At 40.4% G+C, this 19,591-nt stretch overlaps 1 long non-coding RNA gene across 2 annotated transcripts; it reads left to right on the top strand.

Annotated features, from left to right (window-relative positions):
* The first annotated feature begins 2,118 nt into the window (after nucleotides 1-2,118).
* Nucleotides 2,119-17,866, top strand: LOC135411616 (uncharacterized). 2 transcript variants are annotated; one of them, XR_010429230.1, is made up of 4 exons: nucleotides 2,119-3,756; nucleotides 10,213-10,322; nucleotides 10,653-10,795; nucleotides 17,602-17,866. It is a non-coding gene; the product is annotated as an uncharacterized LOC135411616 (long non-coding RNA). The 2 variants fall into 2 exon arrangements; XR_010429229.1 differs by having other exon boundaries at nucleotides 2,119-10,322.
* Nucleotides 17,867-19,591: the final 1,725 nt, after the last annotated feature.

Here is a 19,591-nt window from a genome sequence, read left to right on the forward strand (position 1 = left end):
TAGCATCACTTAATTCAGAAGGCAGTAGGGGATGGATCACAGTCAAACAAGGGCTAACGAGAACACAGAGAAACATGACAACCGAAAGTCTCTGTTGACTAGTGAACTAAATCTGCCGGCTGGACGCGATTGTCTGATGGAGAATTGAATGTCAGGATCATTTAGGGTTAACAATGGCCCATTACAAGCAAAAGCAGACAGCTATGAAAAATAGCCGGCATGGTAGCCATTCTGCAGAGACTGTGGATACAAACTTGATAATGAGGCACTTCATTCACTACATCCTTCTGCTCTAATTACTCAGGTGAATAGGAAATACTTTGTTTAAGGCGGGAACAGACTAAAGCAAAAACACTTGTTTGGTAAACACAAAGAGTGGTGGGGTTTTTTAATGATCTTTTTCTAGCACGTATGAAATTAGTATGTATGCAGTGCAACCTATTTTATGGATGTGGAGATTGAGAGGGGATAGAAGTATTTTATGAATAGTGGAGGGAGGCCAGGAAGATTCATGTCCAGAGGCTGGTACTCTGGGTTTTTTCCCTTAGTATTTTGTCCAATGGCCAAAGAGAATATTTTTGACAAATCATTTTGTGGATGTACACCTGCACTTGTAAAACTATGCTGTGTTAGTTCCAGGAGTTTTATTGCTTGGAGTTTAGAATACGTGCATTAGGAACAAAACTGCTATGCATAGGGAGTAGAAACAGGAGGAGTTCAGAGAGAGGGAAATAAGCAACTTGAGAAGAAAGGTGCTGCCTGAGGAAGACTTGCAAAAATGTAGCATTTAGAAATTGGAACTCAAGAAGGAACAGAAGATAATGTATAGGTGCATTATAGCAGAGCTTGGGTTGCTTCAGTCATGTTTTTTAGACTTTAGAAATTAGGATATTTAACCACTTCACTTTTTTAAACACTTGTTTTGTACCATTTACAGAAGCTTTTTGGATGAACTCTCAGAACCCATGAGGAATATTCTGTCTCTCTCGGGTAACTCTTACCTCAGTAGTGTTCTAACTGAGCTACAGCCCCAAAAGGTCCATATAGTCTATGGCTTGAAGAGCTGTTGGGATAGATGAAGCTTTCATTCCCTAACTTCTGGCATGGGTCTTCATAGGGCACCTTTTTAGTTGTTGTCTGTTGCAATAGGCACCTCTGCCTTGATTCAGGCCTCTCCAGCTTTTTCACCTGGTGCAAAACAGCTAGAGCAGAGATTGGAACTTCACACCAAGCATCAAGCTGCTGTTTTAAACATTAAATATCGTACGATCCTTTTGTTACATGTGGACGTGTTCTGCTCGCGGTGTTTTTGGCAAAAGTTTTGTCTTTTGTTGAGTCTGTTGTATGCTTGTCACTTGCTGCCTTCCTCTTCAGAAGGGTCTGTTTTTCAGCAGTGTGATGTATATGTTGAGTCCCAGTCCTGCAAGCTGCTCGGGGTAGATGGACCCCTATACTCAAAGCTCCAGCAAAGTCAGCAAGGATTAGGCTTTGAGTCGCAACATCGTGGCTGCAATTTATACATTAGTTTACACTAACTTTAAAGGCTGGAAAAATATTTTCTATCTTGCACCCATAGGGGAAAATGTTAGCTCTGCATTTCAGGTAAAACTACATGCATCTCATTTTTTTTTTGAGAACTTTGTCAAGCCAAATGAATTTGCACTATTTTTGACTGTGGAAAGCAAGTTTACAAGTCCTGTGTAATGCTCAAATGCAGATAATCAACACAAACTGCAGATGTCACTTTTAGCGGAAAAATGTTTCCACACCGGTAAAGCAATATCAGTAAAATCTATGCTCTCAGCAGACGTCAAATTTTTATTGCACTTGCATAGCCTGCAAAGGCAGGGAGTATAATAAACTTGTGTGTAGCAGCTGTAAATTTTCTGAGGATTTATCTAACCACAAATACATCGAAATGGGGAAATAGGTCTATATTAAACTGTGCAAGATGCTGCTGGAACTCAGCCACTTCTGCAACATCCTGTATTTAATTTATTATGACAGGTCTGGCAAACTGAAACACCCAATACACTTGCGACAGACTGTTATGATATAGCTGTTTGAAAACTCTGTAGTCACATAAAATGCAGGCATTAAAAAAAAAAAAAAAAAAGGTAGACAGATATTACCATTATTTCTCTATTATCTAGAAATTTTTCACCAGACTCACGTTCACCAGCATCCTGGAGTGTACATGGCAGAGTCGGTGCAGGCAGAGGTACTAGCTGGAAAGGAAATTGTTGCAGAATATATTGGCTTAGATCCTACTGTTCTGGGATCAGAAGGAGAGTTAATGAAGTTCTGTGGACATGTTCAACTGAGGAACCTCTTTTCACACATTTTGTGAGTCAGTGCAGGCCCTAGCCATGCGTTTTGGTGATGAAGTTAATAAGTGGAGCTGAGGCACTCAGTGCCAGTTTAACTTTTTTTTTGGTTGGTCCATATTTTTGTTTCTCTGCCCATGTTAAAGACACTCCGTTTTGTTTAGTAATAGTGAAAGAGTTCCAATGAAATTGTCTGTGAGTCAAAAAGAGAATTAGTACAAATTTCTAACAAATCAGTTTTTTAATGTCTCTTACTGCTCTCATTCTTACAAAGGTGACTAGAAAAGGCTGTCCTTGCATTCAGCTGCTTTTCCTAAGTTCACTGCCTCAGCACTCAGTTAAAATGAAGAAGTACTGAATTTCATCTTTTTCTGGGTATATCTTCAGTATTGAATACCCTGCTATTAATCCACAGCTAAACATAGCTAATTCAGCGCTGCACAACTGTATAATTTGAAGAAAACCCTCTTTCTTCCCTCACAAATTTTTGATAAGTAGAATATGTTGGTTTGGTGCTTTGCTTGCACTGTGTGTCTTTATGTGCATGAGTTAAGCTTTTGCATATCCATTGCTGCAGGTGAGCTGTACAGAGTAAATGAAAATAGTTTTCCTCACCAAGTGTTACTCACTTGGCAGGGCCTTTTTATTATGGACTGTAATTATTCCCTTAGTTCCACCTCAACATTTTTATTTTGCCATTGCATAATCAGCCAGGTTTTTTTCTGTGTATGTCATCAGGATTTTGACACCTTTGTATAAGACACTGTATAAGGTAACTTAGTATTGTATTCTGCATTCATTTTAGTGCTTAATGGAGATATACAGTCATGGGTGTAATAGTGACATCAGCTCATTAAAATAAATGCCATCCAAAGCCAAGCTCTAGTAGCCTGCATAAGCCTATAATAAGCTTATGCGGGGGTGGTTAATCCTCATTGTGATTTGGTATAATGTCATAATAAAACAGTGACATCAGGGAAAGGGCAGAAGGGGCAATAAATGTGCTCTGCAAGTGTGGCCAAAGGCCCCTGCCATCCCTCCTCCTCAACCAACAGCAGGACCAGAGCTGAGCAGGTTCAGGTTACAACTGAGGGCAACTGAAAAGGGCTTTTCTGTTAACTGAGGCAGAACACTGCAGAGCAATAAATATCTTGGGGTGGCTTTCCTCGGTGATGCATCATGGACATGCACAGACAGACAGAAGGTGTGGAACAATATGTGGCCATCCACTGGCTTGCTTCCCAATGGAGTGTACGGCCTTGCAGGTCCTGTTCACCAAAGGAAACATCTCAGAATCAGGATTCCCAGTTTAGGCCCCAAAGTTCCTAATTTTTTGCCTGTGTGCAAGGGTTTGGATGAGAAGCAAGCGGGCTGCCCCCAGCATCATCAGGCAGCAGGGTACCCTCACTCCCCAGAGAGGGGGTCACAGGTAGGTACTGAGCAGGGCCAGGGCTCAGGATTCCTGTTCCCCAGAGTGGTGTGCCAGTCACTGAGCCAGCATAAGGAAGGAGGGTGGAAGCTTTAGACGGCGCTTTTGCCTCACACTTGGTTGAAGTGGTAGCTATAGTTGGTTTTTCTTGGTGTTCTTTCTGTCAGGGTTAGGTTTCCTCTGAAAACAGAAAAAGCCCTCAATGGTAGCTCTTTGAGTTCATCATCTTTGGCATTTTGCCTTTTGTACTCTTCAGCAACACAACAGTATGGGTTTTCAAGTCACATTTGGAAACCTGGGCACCTGGCTCTTGCTGAGACTTGCTGCAGTGTTTTTGACAACAGGTTCATAGGACAAGGAGTGCAGACTTGGCTGCCTCCAGTTAGATCCCTGACTAGCCTGAATTCATAGAGATAAAGATGTCCGGTAATTCTCAGGTTCTGATTTTTGTTCAGGTTCTGTGTTGAAGGACAGAGACCTGTGTAGATGTGGTCTAAGATATGATTTCTTGGTGGTTTGTGCTATCATCTAGCAACAGCTTGATTCAGTTTGCTTCATCAAGGGAGCTAATATTTTTGACAATGCTTAGCCTTCGCTGATATTTTTTCATGCCAGTAAAACGGGAAGCAATACAGGACTAGTAATGCTGACAGCCACTACCAATACCACTACCAACAAAGATTTCTCCTGAGCCATGAAAAACTAGGAACAGAAAGTTGTTAAGACACAAATCTCTTTCAGCCTAAATGTACTTATCGGGCCTGCCACCAAAGATGATGAACCTAATATTTAGCTCAAGTTGCTTGTTCTAAGAACACATTTTGTAAGGAGAGGAAAGAGTTACTAGTTCAGCACATTGGGGCTGACATACTGGTCAAACACTGTCAAGGTTCAGTCTTTTTGTAGGCTGAGGTTGCTTCACCAAGTTATTTGAACTCTGCCAGTTTCCCACACTAAGATCAGTGCTGTAACATCTGTGAATGTTTTGGAGTATCTTTTTTTTTTCTGGCTTTGTTTCTTTTTTTTTTTAATGTGTGGTATTACATATTGGAAATTTATCTCTATATCATTGAAGAAACCTGTTTCTAATCCATTTGAACCGTTGGTGTATTTTTCTGGAGCGCTGCCATCTTTTCCTAGAGCTAGAATCAGCTAAATTTAGATATCTGCTTTCTTAGGACCTAGCAATGGACTGCCACAGCTTCCAAATCTGAAGATGCATGTGTTTGTGCCTGAAACCATAGCTGAATGCTGGTTAAACTCACTTGCAGAGTTCTTGTGTGAATGGGAGTTTCTTGCCATGAATACGTTTTACAGGGTCAGGTTGAATCCTGTGAGTTGAGTAAGAACTTAGTCAGAAAGAGAAAAAGAGAATTTGCTTGTGATTTGAACCTGTGCAATACCAGCAGAGAAGTGCAGTACTGCTTGAGCAGTGCACTGGTAGTCTCTCTGCATAGTGCAGCAGTGTGGAAAACAGGCCTGGTTATATGCGGATTTGTAAGCAGTGGCACATGTCACATGGGATTAAGGACTCCTGGAAGGACACACAATTTGTGGTGCTGCTCCCATTCTCCCTCCCAGCTGCCCTCAGTTCCCTGCTGGCCTCCTGCCTCCTCTGTAAAACTCCAGCTGAAATGGAGAAATGGGATGGGTGGCAGCATGCCAGATGCCCGGGCATCAAACACCGCTTATATCTCTGATGGACACCCTGCCGTCCATCCCTGGGGTGACTCACTTCTTCATGCCTCATGTAGCTCAAAGAACTTATTCACTCCTGGACAAATTTGTGCAAATATTGATATAGCTGCCTTGTTTTGCATTGGCCCTTTTGAAGGTTGGCTTTTTTGTTTAGGTTGGCTGGCTGGTGATTTGCCACTACCATTATAACTTTCTTTGACTAGAAAGGTGTAAGTAGAACTGGTTTTTGCTACTTCCGAAAAAGTATGTGGAAATGCTTTGGAAAGTTAAATTGAAAGTTGTGATCTGGATACTTAGTGCTCTCTGAAAACCAAGAAAATGCTTTGTCAAAAGATGTTGAAATTATTGATTATTTCCACTTTGTTGGGTTTAATTTACAGCTGGTTTTGTGACTTTCAGCTGAAAGCAGATTAGTTAACTTTAATCTGAAACTGTTGTCTAAATACTCAATGACCTAATTCATTAACCTGAGCTATGTTTTATCAGTATTTACTAAAAAATACCAGCAGTGATTTTACAATAATTTTGAAAAAAGTAGAACTACATTGTCAGTGGAAATGTTGACAGTGTTGACAGTTTTTCACAAAGAACTTCTGTACTTATTTAAAGACCATTTTTTTTAAAAAATATTTATTTGAAAAATACTGATGTTGAATACTTGAATGAATTTGCTTCTTTGGTGGTAAAACTGGTGTAAGTGAATGAGAGTGCATAATAAGTGTGGCAAATATTGATTTCAGTAAGATTTTCAATAACGTTTTATATGATATTTTTTATAACCAAAGGGGAGGAAATATGGTCTAGATGAAACTGTTACAAGGAGTTGATGCATAACTAATTAAAAAAGAAAAGCTGCATTCAAAAAAGAGTTATCCAAGTTTAGTTATCATACCAGGGAGATATTGCAAGTGAGGTCCCTGAGGTCAGTTCTCTGTCACTTCTATTCACTATTTCCATTAATGAGCTGGACTATGTAGTAATATTTATAAAATGTGTGCGTGACACCAGGAGTTTTCAGGCTGTTTGTAGGACGTGATCAGAGTTAAAAATTATGTTGGAAAATGGAAGTAATGTTGCAAATTGGTAAAATAGCAGCCAGTAAGGTTTGTGCTAGAGGACAAAGAAATCAAAGGCAAAATATAAAATGGCTTTTCAGTTTTATTGCAGAAAAGTGTGAAGGATGACAAACCTAAGTGAACCAACTAAGTATTTCTGGGTCCATTTAAATTAGATGATCATATATTTCCTTTCTTTCTCTATGTTATGCTTACTACTATTAGTTACCTTTTTCTTCTGCTAAAACAGCATCTGTAAGATTCACTAGATCAGTGTTGATGCATAACAGCCATTCTTTGAGAAGAACATTATGGTGAAAATGTTTTATTCATTATCTCTTCTGTCATAAATCTCTATCTGGAGCAAAAATCCTGACCCTGAATCTTTCTCCACAACTCATGAGCCTATGGCTATTCAGTTTTAATTGTGCTGTTCCAATGATTTATGGCATGGCCTTGGGTAAATTGAACCTCCATGTCAATTTCCCTGTCTTTAGCTGGAGATACTAATATTTCTCCTGTGGACAGCCTGAGAGTTAATCTGTGTAAGGCTGTCTTGACAATGTACAGTCCTCAAGCACTTGTCTAGCAGAATCTTCAAAGTTTAGCTGTCACATACCTATGACACAGTAAGTAATTGAAAAATAGTCCATATTTATGTTGGGACTAAGTTTTGAGGTTGATTTTTTTTTTTAAGTACTTCTGTAAACTCATGGTTTTCAGTCTTATGGCTTGGATAGGCAATTTTTACTATTTTATTTTTGAGACTGCCGGTATCAGGCATGAGAGGAAAGAGCTCTGGAAAAGGCCTTTGTTTGTAAAGGTGGATTATTCAGCTGTAGTTGGACACTATAACTTATTACAATACACGCTCTGGTGGCAGCTATAATAGTAGAGCAAGCCCCACCGGAGCTCCAAAAATCTGGAATGGGAGTCTGGCCAGAAAAACTGAAAGCCTTGAAGTATGTTCCATGGCAAGGAAAGAGAGGTTACGTTTCCCCTCAGGTGTCTTACATTCAAAAGTGATAATTACCATCAAAACAGATAGAGAAGATAAATGCTGGATAAGCTGGCAAGGAAAGGACCCAAGTTGCTGTCCGCCACAAACAGGAATACCTGCCCAGCATATAGGATGGTGTGTTAGTTTGATAACAAAACACAAATGTATTAAGAAGTAGTTGAGGAGACCCTGTTTATTTTACAATACATGAGATAATAAAGCCATATCAATAGACTGGAAGATAATGCTGCAATTCCAGTATTTATCTTAGTTGTAAGCAGTCTCTCATTAAGGAGTGGAAGTGTCTTTACTTTGAAATGGGACTAATAAAGGCTGTGACCCCTTCAGCTTTTAAAAAATATGCAGCCTGATATGATGATAGTAGGTAGAGGAGGATATTTCTGGTGGGTCCTAACTATGCACCTTCATTTCATTAATTCATTGAGCAATATGTTTAAACTAAAATAAATACCACAGTCCAGTTGGAAACATATCACTGATGAAGAACTTGGCCTTTTTCATGTCCATTTTTCTTCTTTTATGATCTCAGTCAGTAAATGGTTTGTAATTTTCTCACATTTTCTCTCAATGGGGGACTCTTTCTCTGCAACTCAGAATTAACAGATTTCTGTTCAGGAAATTATATAGTCAGTGAATGCAACCATTTGGTGGAAAGGAGGGAAATAATAGACCGGAAATTAACTATACCATGTTTTGATTCAGTTATTTTCCCTACCCTTTCCCATTCCCACAAACTCTCTGAAAGCACCAAATCTACTCCAAGTATTAGTCTGAGAAATCACTTTTTGCTTGCAAGTAAAATATATTTGCTCCAGCAGTTTTAGTTTCATGCTACAAAGCACATGTGGATTTTATGGCACATACATTGAATGATGACATTGAATAATCACACTAGCCACTCAAATAATTTGGGTTTTGGTGTCAAATGACAGAAGCTGGACATTTCTTCTAAAGAGGCTGCTGATGTACAGCTGAATGCACACAAAGTATTTAATTGCACACTTGTCCCCGAGAAGGTTCCTTTACTATCTGCTCCAAAGTGCTCGAGCAGCTTTAGGGGCAACTTCCATCCCACCCCTCTTACCCAGGCCAAGCCCCTGACAACTTTAAAATGCGAAAGTTCTGCAAATGTAGATGTTTATATGCTTCATTGCTGGGCAAGCCTTCCTGAAATCCATGGAAGCTGCTGGGCTTCACTGCTCTAGAATATCCTAACAAGGACTCTGATTCACCTCTGCCTGAGTTTTAGCAGCTGGACTTCAGAGGGTTTAAATCAGAAAGAGCAGCCTCGAGAGGCTGGGCCTGAGCAGCGCTGGCCCCTTGCCCAGCTCTCTGCATGCACAGCCCTTCCTGGGTTCCCCTGGGGCACTGCCCTTGCCCACGGTGGCAGAGGGAAAGTGTAACTTCAGAGTCTGGCTTCAGTCACTGGTACCTCGTGTAGGTCATGCTGGCAGCAGCTATTGTTCTGGAGCATTTGAAGGGCATCCAAGTTTTGGCATCATTAGATTATTGCCATGGTGCTCAGGCTGCAGGTCCTTTACAATAAAGGGGGTTTACTTTATGTTCAGTCACTGTGAGCTGTTATCTGCAGCTTTCATCTAGTCTCCATTAATGAAAGAACAAATAATTCCAGGGACTAAATAGATGTTTGGCCATTCAAATATATGCAAAGTGATATGATTTATAAATGGGAGGAAGTTGTTTTGCAAGACCAGAGTTCCATTTGCTGTGGAATTTCAATTTAGCGTTGTGAATCCAGTTAAATCCTGAAATACTAGACTTAAGAGAGCAGGTTCTTTCATACTTTCAGCTGCCTTTCAGGTGAAGTCTCCTAATGGCTGATATTTCTAGATCCCATTCTGTTTCATTAGACGGTGATTATTTGTTAGTAGTATTAACGTTGCTGCAAAGAGGAAAATAGGAATCTATTCTCCATGATTTTGCTGATTGAAAAAGAAGGAGTAGGCTTGAACTGCAGCAAGGAAGATTCAGGTAAGACTTTGAGAGAATATCGCATGAAGAACAGAGTTCTGAAGAAACTGGGTAGCTCCACCACTGTAGGCATTCAAGAAGAGGTTAAATCCATTGCAGGAATGCTTCTTAGACTTAATGCTGCCTAAAAACATGGGGATGAACATAATGACCACTTCAGATACCTTCCAACAGTATTTTCTATTTTTATAGCCAGCAGAATATCTGAGGCTTGCTGTTGAAGTGTCCTGGCAAGGGAGATGTTTTTCCTTTTGCTGAGTCTGCACATGGCATTCTTCAAAGTGAGGGATACAGAAGGCACAACTGGCACAGTCGTGCAAGTTTTACTACAGCATAGCCAATGATTGCCAAAGTATTGCATCACAGCCTCGCTTTCCAGCAGTTCCAGCCCTGTGGCAGGCTTCCACCTCTTGGGTCTGGAGGCATTGCTTTCCCTGACGCTGCTCCCGAGGGTCAGAGTGGGCTGTTTTGCTGAGGGCCAGGAATGTGACCTGCAGCTCAAGAATCCCCAACTCTGGGTGAAGTTTTGAACTAGCTTGTTTGAAGTGAATCAGGTGGGGCTCAGCAGCTCTGACACCAGTGCTGAACTCCTGCTGTACCACCACAACGGAGAATTCGCCCCCCATTTTCCCCTTTTTCCTCCCAGACTTATGCATTACTCTCTGTTTACCAAAACCACCTTATTTACAGCTACAGAGGCTTTGGCAAAGCTGAGTCTGGGTTTTGTCACAGCTGGAGACCAGCTGCAGATCATCCTTGTGAACTGTCTACCCTGGAAGCTGAGGCACCAAAGAATGAAGGTAAAAACAAGCCCAGATGTTCCCTGCCTGTTTGGCCTTTCTGGCCTGCCATCACTCAGCTTTTGGTGGTGGGTAGGAAGCTGTCACTGTTTGTGACAAATCAGAGGGGTGGTTAGGTCTAATACAAGTTGCTCTGGAAAAACTGAAGGGGAGAAAAGTAACCTGGACCAACTATACTTTCTGCAATGGAAGAAACTTTACTGCTGGTGAAGTTAAACATGTGCTCAGTGTGTGATTGGAGAACGAAAAAAAGACCAATGCATTTTTAGAGGGCCATATTGAGGTATCAGGTGATGGCAGCTAGAAACAAGGACCTTTCCCTCTCTACAGGCACTGTGGTGAGCCTGGCCCTCGAAGGCTGGAGGGATTTGGAATAGCTCTACCATCACTGACAGCTGGCTGCCATGGAGGCTGTCAGAGAATGAAGCATACCCTTGTTAATGACAGCCATTTCCTTAGAGCATGAAAATGAGGTAAATAATTATAATACACAAATTATAACTATGGACATTTTCTTTTTAATGGAAGGAGGTATAAATAGCAGAAATGAGATGAAAATGAGAAGCAAAACTTAGGCTACATGTAAATGGAAAAATCCTAACATTGGGATTATGGGATCATCTCCTCGGGATAGTAGTGGAAGCCTGTAGTTTAGGACTTGAACAACCAGACAAAGAAGGATCATGAGGCACTACATTGCAGGGAGCAGTCCTGCCTTTTGCACTTGGATTTCCTCATAAGGCTCCTTGCCACCACTTCTCCTTGAGGATCTGAAGGAATGTTTAATGTTGATGGCTCAGCCAAACTGCAGCTTTGGGAATTCTTATCTATCCTCAAAGTCTTATCTTTTGCTTCGGTTGTTTGTATTTGCTAACTTCCTGTCCACAGTGCTTATCCAAGTTTATTGTTCAGTTTTACTATTCCTTGTTTAACAATTGCTCCTTTGCACTCAGAAGTTGGCGGTGCTTCAGCAGTGGGTGATTTCTCTGTTTATCTTTACCACCTCCTTCAGGTGTTAGAAGTAACATGCTAACCTTGGAACTATCTCAGCAATCCCAAGAGGCAAATTTTCCCCATAGATTTGCTGCTCCTTTTTTACTTTTCAAGCAACCTTTTTATTTGTAGCACAGTCCTGGACTAGACATGATTCTTGCATTTCTCTACTCATGTAATTATATTCTTGTTTGGCCAGTGGGTGAGTTGGGTGGATTTTTTGTTTGTTTGGTTGTTTTTTTTCTCTGATCCATTCTAGGCAAAGAAAGGGTTAATCAGTTTCAGTAAAACATTCACAGTCACTAGGGACTGCTGCAACTGAGATGAAAAACAAGACTGCACCTGTATGCTGGCAATTTCAGATAGATTCTGGTCAACTATTTTTCTCTAGTGCTTTGTTCTGCCAGCTGCCTCAGTGCTTTGGATGCAGGTGGAAGGATGGACTTTGCTATCTATAAAAAAATTAAATGGTGAAGACCAACTTCCGTCTCACCTCCCCAGGGATCAAAGTGATTGAATTTCCACAGAACATGGCAAGACACGAAGCAGGCTGCAGTGCCTTAGTCACTGTGTGGAGGTCTCCACTCTAAAGAAATAGGTTCAGATTTTTCCCTTCATTCTTTCTTTTTTTTTTTTTTTTTTTTTTTTTTTTGTTGTTGTGAGAGACAGTGGAAGCATGGAAGGAATCCCCAAAACTAATTGACCATACCTGAAGAGACAAGCCACCCCTGTGTAACACATACCATGCCACATCACTACTGCAGCTGTTGTAGCTCCTCCAATAAACCAAAGCAAGACAAAGAATTGCTTGGGAGCTCTACCTGTACAGCTTGATATATGCTTACAAAAGAAGTCCTCACAGATACCCAATAGATTTATATCATGACATGCTAGTGTATGATGAAAATAAGTAGTCTCACCTGGCTGCGAAGGTGCCTTCACTGCCTATTGAGAGCAGTAGATAACACATGGACTCTCTGATGATGGGAGATCTATTCTTGCAACAATACAATACTATTAAATAATTCTCATAGCAAATTCTGCTTGACACAATGGGAACTTTCTGGAGTTGTGCTACACTGTACTATACAATAAGGCTCTCCTTGACATTTTTGACTGGTGCTGTAGTAGAAATAAGCAATAGGTAAATAGCAGTATTAAGAACAGAGATATTTAAATGTGAGTAGAACATAAGGCTTGCAGGATAAGAGTCTCCATGAAAGGGCTTTTAGCAGGAGGAAAACCCCAAAATATCCATCAGAAAAGTTTGAGAGTTATGCACTGTTTGTGTGGGGTTTGAAAATACTATCAGAAGCAGAAGACATCTGATTTTTTCCCCCTCTTTTTATCAGTGGTATATTAAAAAAAAGCTTAATTTAGGTTGGTTTGTTGGGTTATTGTTTTACATCGTTGCTCTATAAGCCTACACCTTTGAAGTGCCATAAAAAAATGAGGAAAAAATACAGAAGTTGCTAAATGGAGATCAGTGAGTTACAGCAGCTGAAAATAACCTGCATGCATATTGTAATGAAGTATGTGGGGATTTTGAGGGAGGTAGCTGGGTTGGTTTAGTGTAATTTTATTTTGAGCTGCCTATGACCTTCTAATGCTAATCTGTCTTTAAACAGTGTATATGTATAACATGGGTAGCTGGCTGCAAAATAACATTAAGTATTCAGAACGATTAACCAAATCTCACAAGTCAAGGCATGCAGTACCCCAAAAAGAACATCTTTGCCTCTTCACCACCACTGCAGAAAATACTTTGCTGGTTTGCAGATAGTTCTCAGCTGTCTCTACAGCAAGAGGTACCACCACCTACTGTGTAAGGCAAAATGGGATAAGAGTTGGACTGAAGATCTTACCTGGTTTAGTACATACACAGTGTGCTCCTATGCATCTGTGCTATTTAGAGTTTCTGAGGTGTGGTGTTAATGCTACATTTAACTTTGTAGGAGGTCTTGCCAGTACTCATTTTGCACCACTACATTCATATGTAGTAATGGGACAAGACTTTGTCCCACGTGTCATATAATTAGTGAATGCTCTTGTACCTGTGATTATCTAAAGGTGCAAATGAGGTTATGCTTTCCGCTGCAGAGAAAATCAAAGTCTGTAATATCTTTGCATTAGTTCAACCATTGATCTAAGAAGCTGTATCTAATAAAAATATTGCTCTCCCTGTAAACCTTGTCTGACTCTGTAGTAAATGAGTTACTTTTACTGATAGCTGGCAAGAACTTGCATGGTGCTTGAATGGGTTTCTGAACTTTCTATCCGCACTCTGCAGTTTTATCTTATGTTTCACAGAATATCGGCATCATTAAGATAAATGACTCAGTGTTTCTCTTTTGTATGGAGAGTTACATAAAGCAGTTACAATCCTATTCTTATGCCTCATTTTACATCCAGATGCATTAGTTTTAACTAATTTTGTTTTACAGAGGATGAATTTAATGTTGTGTTTACAGACTGTATTTTTTACCATAGGTGCTATTTGTAATTGGCCAATTTGATGATATTGTGAACTCATACTTAACATAATTTTCAAGTTATTTCAAATTGTTCTCCAATGCAGACATGCATTTAGTGTAAGTGGTAAGTTTAGTGTAAGTTTGTGTAAAATGGTGGAGCTGAAACCTGAAATATCTAATCCGTCAACAAATAGTGGTAACTGAGGAAAGTGAATGCTAATTGCTTAAACAAATGAGCAAGATTTTACCTCAAATGGACCGAACCTGAACGGCAATGTGATTTCCTGAAGAGAACTTCCTTTTTAGTTGTACAAACTTTGGATGGGCCAAGTTAGTGGAGAAGGCCTGAGTTGAATCCTGTGCTGTTTTGCTCTTAGCCGTTCACTTGGCAAAGCTTTGCTTTTTAGCCCACATTGAATGGGCTTGTATGTGAGGATGTGCTGGGAATGGCATCTAATGGCATGTGTTTTGTAGTGAGAATGTAGAAATATTCTTGATAAACAGGTGGTACTGGACCTGTCTGACGATGAGGAGCAGTTTGATACTCCACAGTATGATGAGGAGCAGTTTGATACTACTGAGCATGTTAATGGATTCCCTAGTTCAGTCCTTTGTGCTTTACACATTTTACTCTCTCCCATAAAGATTTTTTCTAGAGAGCTACTGTCATCCTTGCCATTCATTTCATTGAAAAATGAAAAATGACCATTCAATGCTGGGTCCCTTCACAAACCCGTACAAGACTTTTTGTATGATGAAATACCTAGTTGCCTTATTGCAACAAAACTGTGTCCATCAGTAATAACCAAATCCATAGGAGTGTATGAGTAATGCAATGCCGATTTTCAGAAGTAAAAATTACATTGTGAATCCTGACATTGACTTAACTTAAAAGGACTGCCATAGCTCTCTGGATGCCTAAAATAAGATCAAATGAAGATTTCATATAATTTTCCCTGCCAAAGGTTTATTTTGACTGTTAGAAGACAACAGTACACAACCATTGCATTTTTTTCTTTTAACAGTACTCACCTCTGAGGTTTTCCTTTGTGTGGGAAAAGTATATATGTCTGAGGGATATGAAGCTGTATTTTCTCTTAGTCCAAAGTACAGAGGTTTCTGGACTACTGAAAGAGTAAAGTGCTGAAACAGCGTAGGTGTTTCTGAAGTTTCACAGAACTCATCCCTATCTTTGCTCTAACTGCAGTTCTCTTGTAATGTTATTGAACTATTCCAGTAGCCTTAATATGATCAGATATGAATATGAGGAATACAGACTGATCTCCATGACGAATTAAGTGCCTAAAATATAAATAACAGTGTGGTTAGGGAAGCTTTGCCTATATTAATATGCTTGTTCACTTCACCTGTGCTTAATGCAGAGGGGCATTCTGCATATCTGTTCAGTAAAGGCATTTGCATCTTTTCAATTACTTTGCTTAAATGTAAAGTATTGGTGTCAAATGTTGCCCATCTCTTGAATAATCAAAAGGTAAATTATCATTTAAAGTATAAATTAAAAGATCATTAAGGCTTGGGAGTGCAGTACTTCAAAGTTAGGGGAGTCAGAATTGAGGTTTGACATGCAATTAATTCACCCTCCCATCATTCCCCACTTTTCTGTATATTCATTACAATACCAATCTTAATTACACAGTCACATTAATGTGTGTGCACACACTCATACACACATTTACATCTGTCTCCTAGCCAGTAATTTCAATTGCTTCCAACCTGCCTTTACACCCACCTCTGCTCTGCATCCCTTCACATTCGTGTTGGGCAACCTCGTCCTTCCCAGCAGGAGCCCCCCTTAGAGGCCAAGGCAGCTTAGCTGAGCCCCTGTGTGACATTGCATTGGCCCCTACTGCAAGGAGCACGGTAATAAATGACCAGCTGCAGCCCCCTACCCACAGATGAGTAGTGTGTCCTGCCCAGGGAGTCTCAAGGAGGGGAGCTGGCAAACAGAGGTGAGGCCTTCATGCTCCTGTGCAGATGAAGTGCTCAGATGGCATGACCTGGCCAAATTTATATGGATCTTCAGAGGAATAAGAGTCACAAATGATGCTCCTGCTTAAAATTTCAAGTCCCCAATCCTCAGTGTAAAGGCAGGAGATTGTCTTAATTGAAACCAGTGTAAGAATATTTTAACTGGCTATTATGGTTTGAGACCAAATGACAGTGGGGAGCCTAAATGGGTTTTTAATCACAGTGTATGCAATGCAAAACAAAAAGTCAGTTGAAGTTCACAGACTCATGCTATGCTAACTAGGCCTACTAGGGCAAGGAGAAACGAGTTTTCCTCTAACTTGTTCTCAGAAAGGGCTGAACCATTTTTGCTACAACTTTCTTTTTAATTTGATATTTCTCTTTATTTGTTTTCCGTTCTAGAGTGTATGCTCTAGTCATTTTCCTACCTGTGGTTAATGTTATTCAAAGAAGACACACACGGTAACTGAAACTTTGAGTTCCCTGCTGCTAATCTAGTACCACCTTGATTGTCTGAGAATCCTGAAAATACTAAAAATAAACATGTTTTTCAAGGTGGACAAGGCTGCCTTTCTAAAACTGGTGCAAGAAAAAGAAATCTTAGCTAAGAAGAGTCGAGGTTTTCATCAGAACTTTGTCTATGGCCAACTACCCTGAAATGTATTGATAATTTAAGTAAATACTTTTCTACTGAAGAATATTCACCAGGTATTTTGGCTGAATATCTGCAATTTTGTGGGGGGTATGATTGTGCAAGACATGTATGAAGATGAAAATGGTTCAATCTTCCTTGTGTGTAGAAAGAACATGTGACTGAAGTGTCATGTCTGGAGCACAAGTTCTGATATTTTTCAAATATTAGCAGTAACTTGCTAAAGCCTAAAATAACCAGGGCCCAGACTATTCATGTTCTGTAATATTCTTAGCAGCCAATAAATAATCTGTGTGTGCTTTTTCACATGACCTTGATGAACAATTCTGAAAAATAAAGCTGTGTCATAAATTACATCAGTCCCAATGAAAATGCAACAGCTGTGCAGTCTTGAAAGCTGTGGATTCCCAGATAGCCAAACCACATTGTAAGGCCAAACATTCACAGGATGTCCTGGAGCCCACGATTTTTTCAGTCAAATTTTCTAAATCCTCCTGAAGAAGATGGCTGCAGCACAAGTTGACCAAGCATGTTGTCCGATCAGCATGGACAGCTGTGGCTTTAAACAATGAGAGCCATTGTTAGGTCAATTTTAAAGTAGGTCCTTAAAGTTAATGTGATTATGCAAATGTGGCCCTAACTACCATGGCTGTCTTATATCCTTCACAAATGACTGCATTGTCACTTTTCATTATGTGCATACAGTCCTGGTGGTTTGGTGGTATCATTGTATCTCTTGGAAATGGACCATGTAAAGGCCATTCACTGTTGGCACTGCATTGTGCTTTTCTCCAAGCGGGCCAACCTTGACCCACAAATGAGGGTGGCAGAGATTTTCAGGCCAAAACCTGCGTGTGTTATTCACATGATTACTCCCATTGACTTGGCTGGAAACTCTTGCAGCAGGCATGTAAGAATTAGGTTAAAATACAGTTGTGAAATTAAATCCAGTCCACTCTAAACGGTGATGTATCTGGACAAACCTCTGACAATCCAACTTCTAGGATGAGAGGTTTTGTGTGAAATCACTTGTGGCATAAATTCAACATTAATCCGTTATTCACTGAGGAAAAGAAAACATGTCAGACAACTTCAGTGTATGTTTGTTTCCATGGTGTCTGTATTATTATTGTTATTAATTTGATTTTAATCATGAACTACCCTTTTACAGAAATCTATGATCACAGATGAAGAAGCTGAGAAATCTCAGGATCTATGTGTTCTGGAAGGTGGTAGATTTTCAGACAACTCATCAGTTGGGGGACATGACTGATTTCAGACTCTTGGTTGCATTGCTTTCAATGAAAACCAGTGACTTGCAGTTTCAGTTCTCATCACAAAAGACGTTCTCACAGCAATCTCTTGTTTGGATGGTTTTCTCTTTTTCTGAGTGTGGAGTCTGATGTTTGTCTGAGTTCTGTCCTTTATAATTTTTTGTTCTGGGGGCCAAGAGTCTCCATAACCCAAGCACATGATACACAGTCTATGATAGATTCAGAATGCTGGTTGGGATTTGGGCCTTCTTAGTAAAATATCATTCCTTTATTTCTAACATAATAAGTGTGTATATATATATATATACAGAGAGAGAGAGAGAGAGAGAGAGAGAGGCATGAATATATTTGTATGCACTTAGTTTAAATAAATGTAAAGGAAAGTCATCACCTTTCAGGGAAGCCAGTGCTTCTCCATTTGCTGACTTACAGCAGCTCTCTAATGAACACAAACTTCCTCAGAAGATTCAAGGACTTGGAAACTGCAATGGCAGCACACTCTGTTGTTTGATTTTGTTATTCTACATGCAACTTCTCGTACCATCCTCAGCTCCAGAATGTTGCTCCAGAACTAGGGTGACCTTGGCCAGCCAGTGTGCAAAGTCAATAGAAATCTAATCAGTCCAAACCTACATGCATAGCAGTTGGACTCTCCTTCTTCCACAGAGCCTGGCTCTACTGGAAAGGTTGGATTAGGGTGTGAAAACCTGCTTTGGTATAGCAAGACTGAAGCTGTAGCACCCTTAGCATTGACTTCAAGAGAGTACAAGGGCACATTCGGGACATTCAGCCTACTGGAAAACTTCCTGTGGTCTAGACAGAAACGGATTTCTATTATTGGAAATACTTTGGAAAAAGTTAGTTATGAGTGCTAAAGAGAAAGGAAGAAGAGCTTCTACCACTGACAGGAAGGCAAACCAAGGTATCAAATAAATTTTCACATTTACTCCATTCAAGCTATCAAGTTGCTTGATTGATTAATTGCCAGAGAAGATGGTAACAAGTATTTTTTGGATATCAGACAGCACAGCAAAACTTGGAAGTGACAACTTAACAAGGGAGGGGGGGGCACTGGAATAATTCAGCATCTTATTTTAATCATCATGTTTTGTGCTTTTTGATGCCTGTGGCAAAATTGTGATGTAGGTGTGTGTCAGGTTCACTCCTCTCTCATCATATTAGTTCTTGTTCTGAGATACAAACAGCAGCTACACCAACTGGATGCAAAGCAAGTTTGTGCCAGAAAGCCATGTGTTTCAGAGCGGTGATGGAAGGATGACTATCACATCAGTTCTGTAGCTTATCACCATACAAACTCCGTTTGTATTTGTTATGGGTTTTCTGTTAGAGGATGTGGCCACAAATCAGAGGTTGGCAAGGAAAGAATTACTCTAACCTTTTTGATTAAAGAAAGTTAAGGCTGTGCCTGTATCAGTGGTACCTCAGGAGGTGAGCCTGTGAGTTGCTGCTCCTGGGGTGCCACCGTGGGACCCTTATGGGGGGTCCCAGCAGAAGAATTGGTCCCTATCCTGGGCAGGCAGACAGCTGCTGAGAGGGTGCCAAAGCTGGACATAACATGGCCTGTCATGCCAATTCCTGGTGGGCCTCCCAGCCAGAGGCAAATCACCTCCAGTGAAAGGCTTTTCTTTTTCCTCCTTGACTGGAGGATGTTACTTGAGATACAACCAGAGCTTGCTTTTCAATGAATATTTTCCTGAACCTGGGCATTGCAGGGACACCATCCTGAGTGTGTGGGGCCTCTCCTGAGTGGGAATGGCAGGACCCCATCAACCATGGGCAGGGAAATGATCCATGTCCTTAGCCCTGACTAAGCATGGGCTTGGGCTCACTGCTGCCACGGAGACAAGTGACTTTTATCAATCCATT

The sequence above is a fragment of the Pseudopipra pipra genome, chromosome 3 (genome assembly GCF_036250125.1).
Source record: "Pseudopipra pipra isolate bDixPip1 chromosome 3, bDixPip1.hap1, whole genome shotgun sequence".
In the NCBI taxonomy this organism is placed as follows: domain Eukaryota; kingdom Metazoa; phylum Chordata; class Aves; order Passeriformes; family Pipridae; genus Pseudopipra; species Pseudopipra pipra.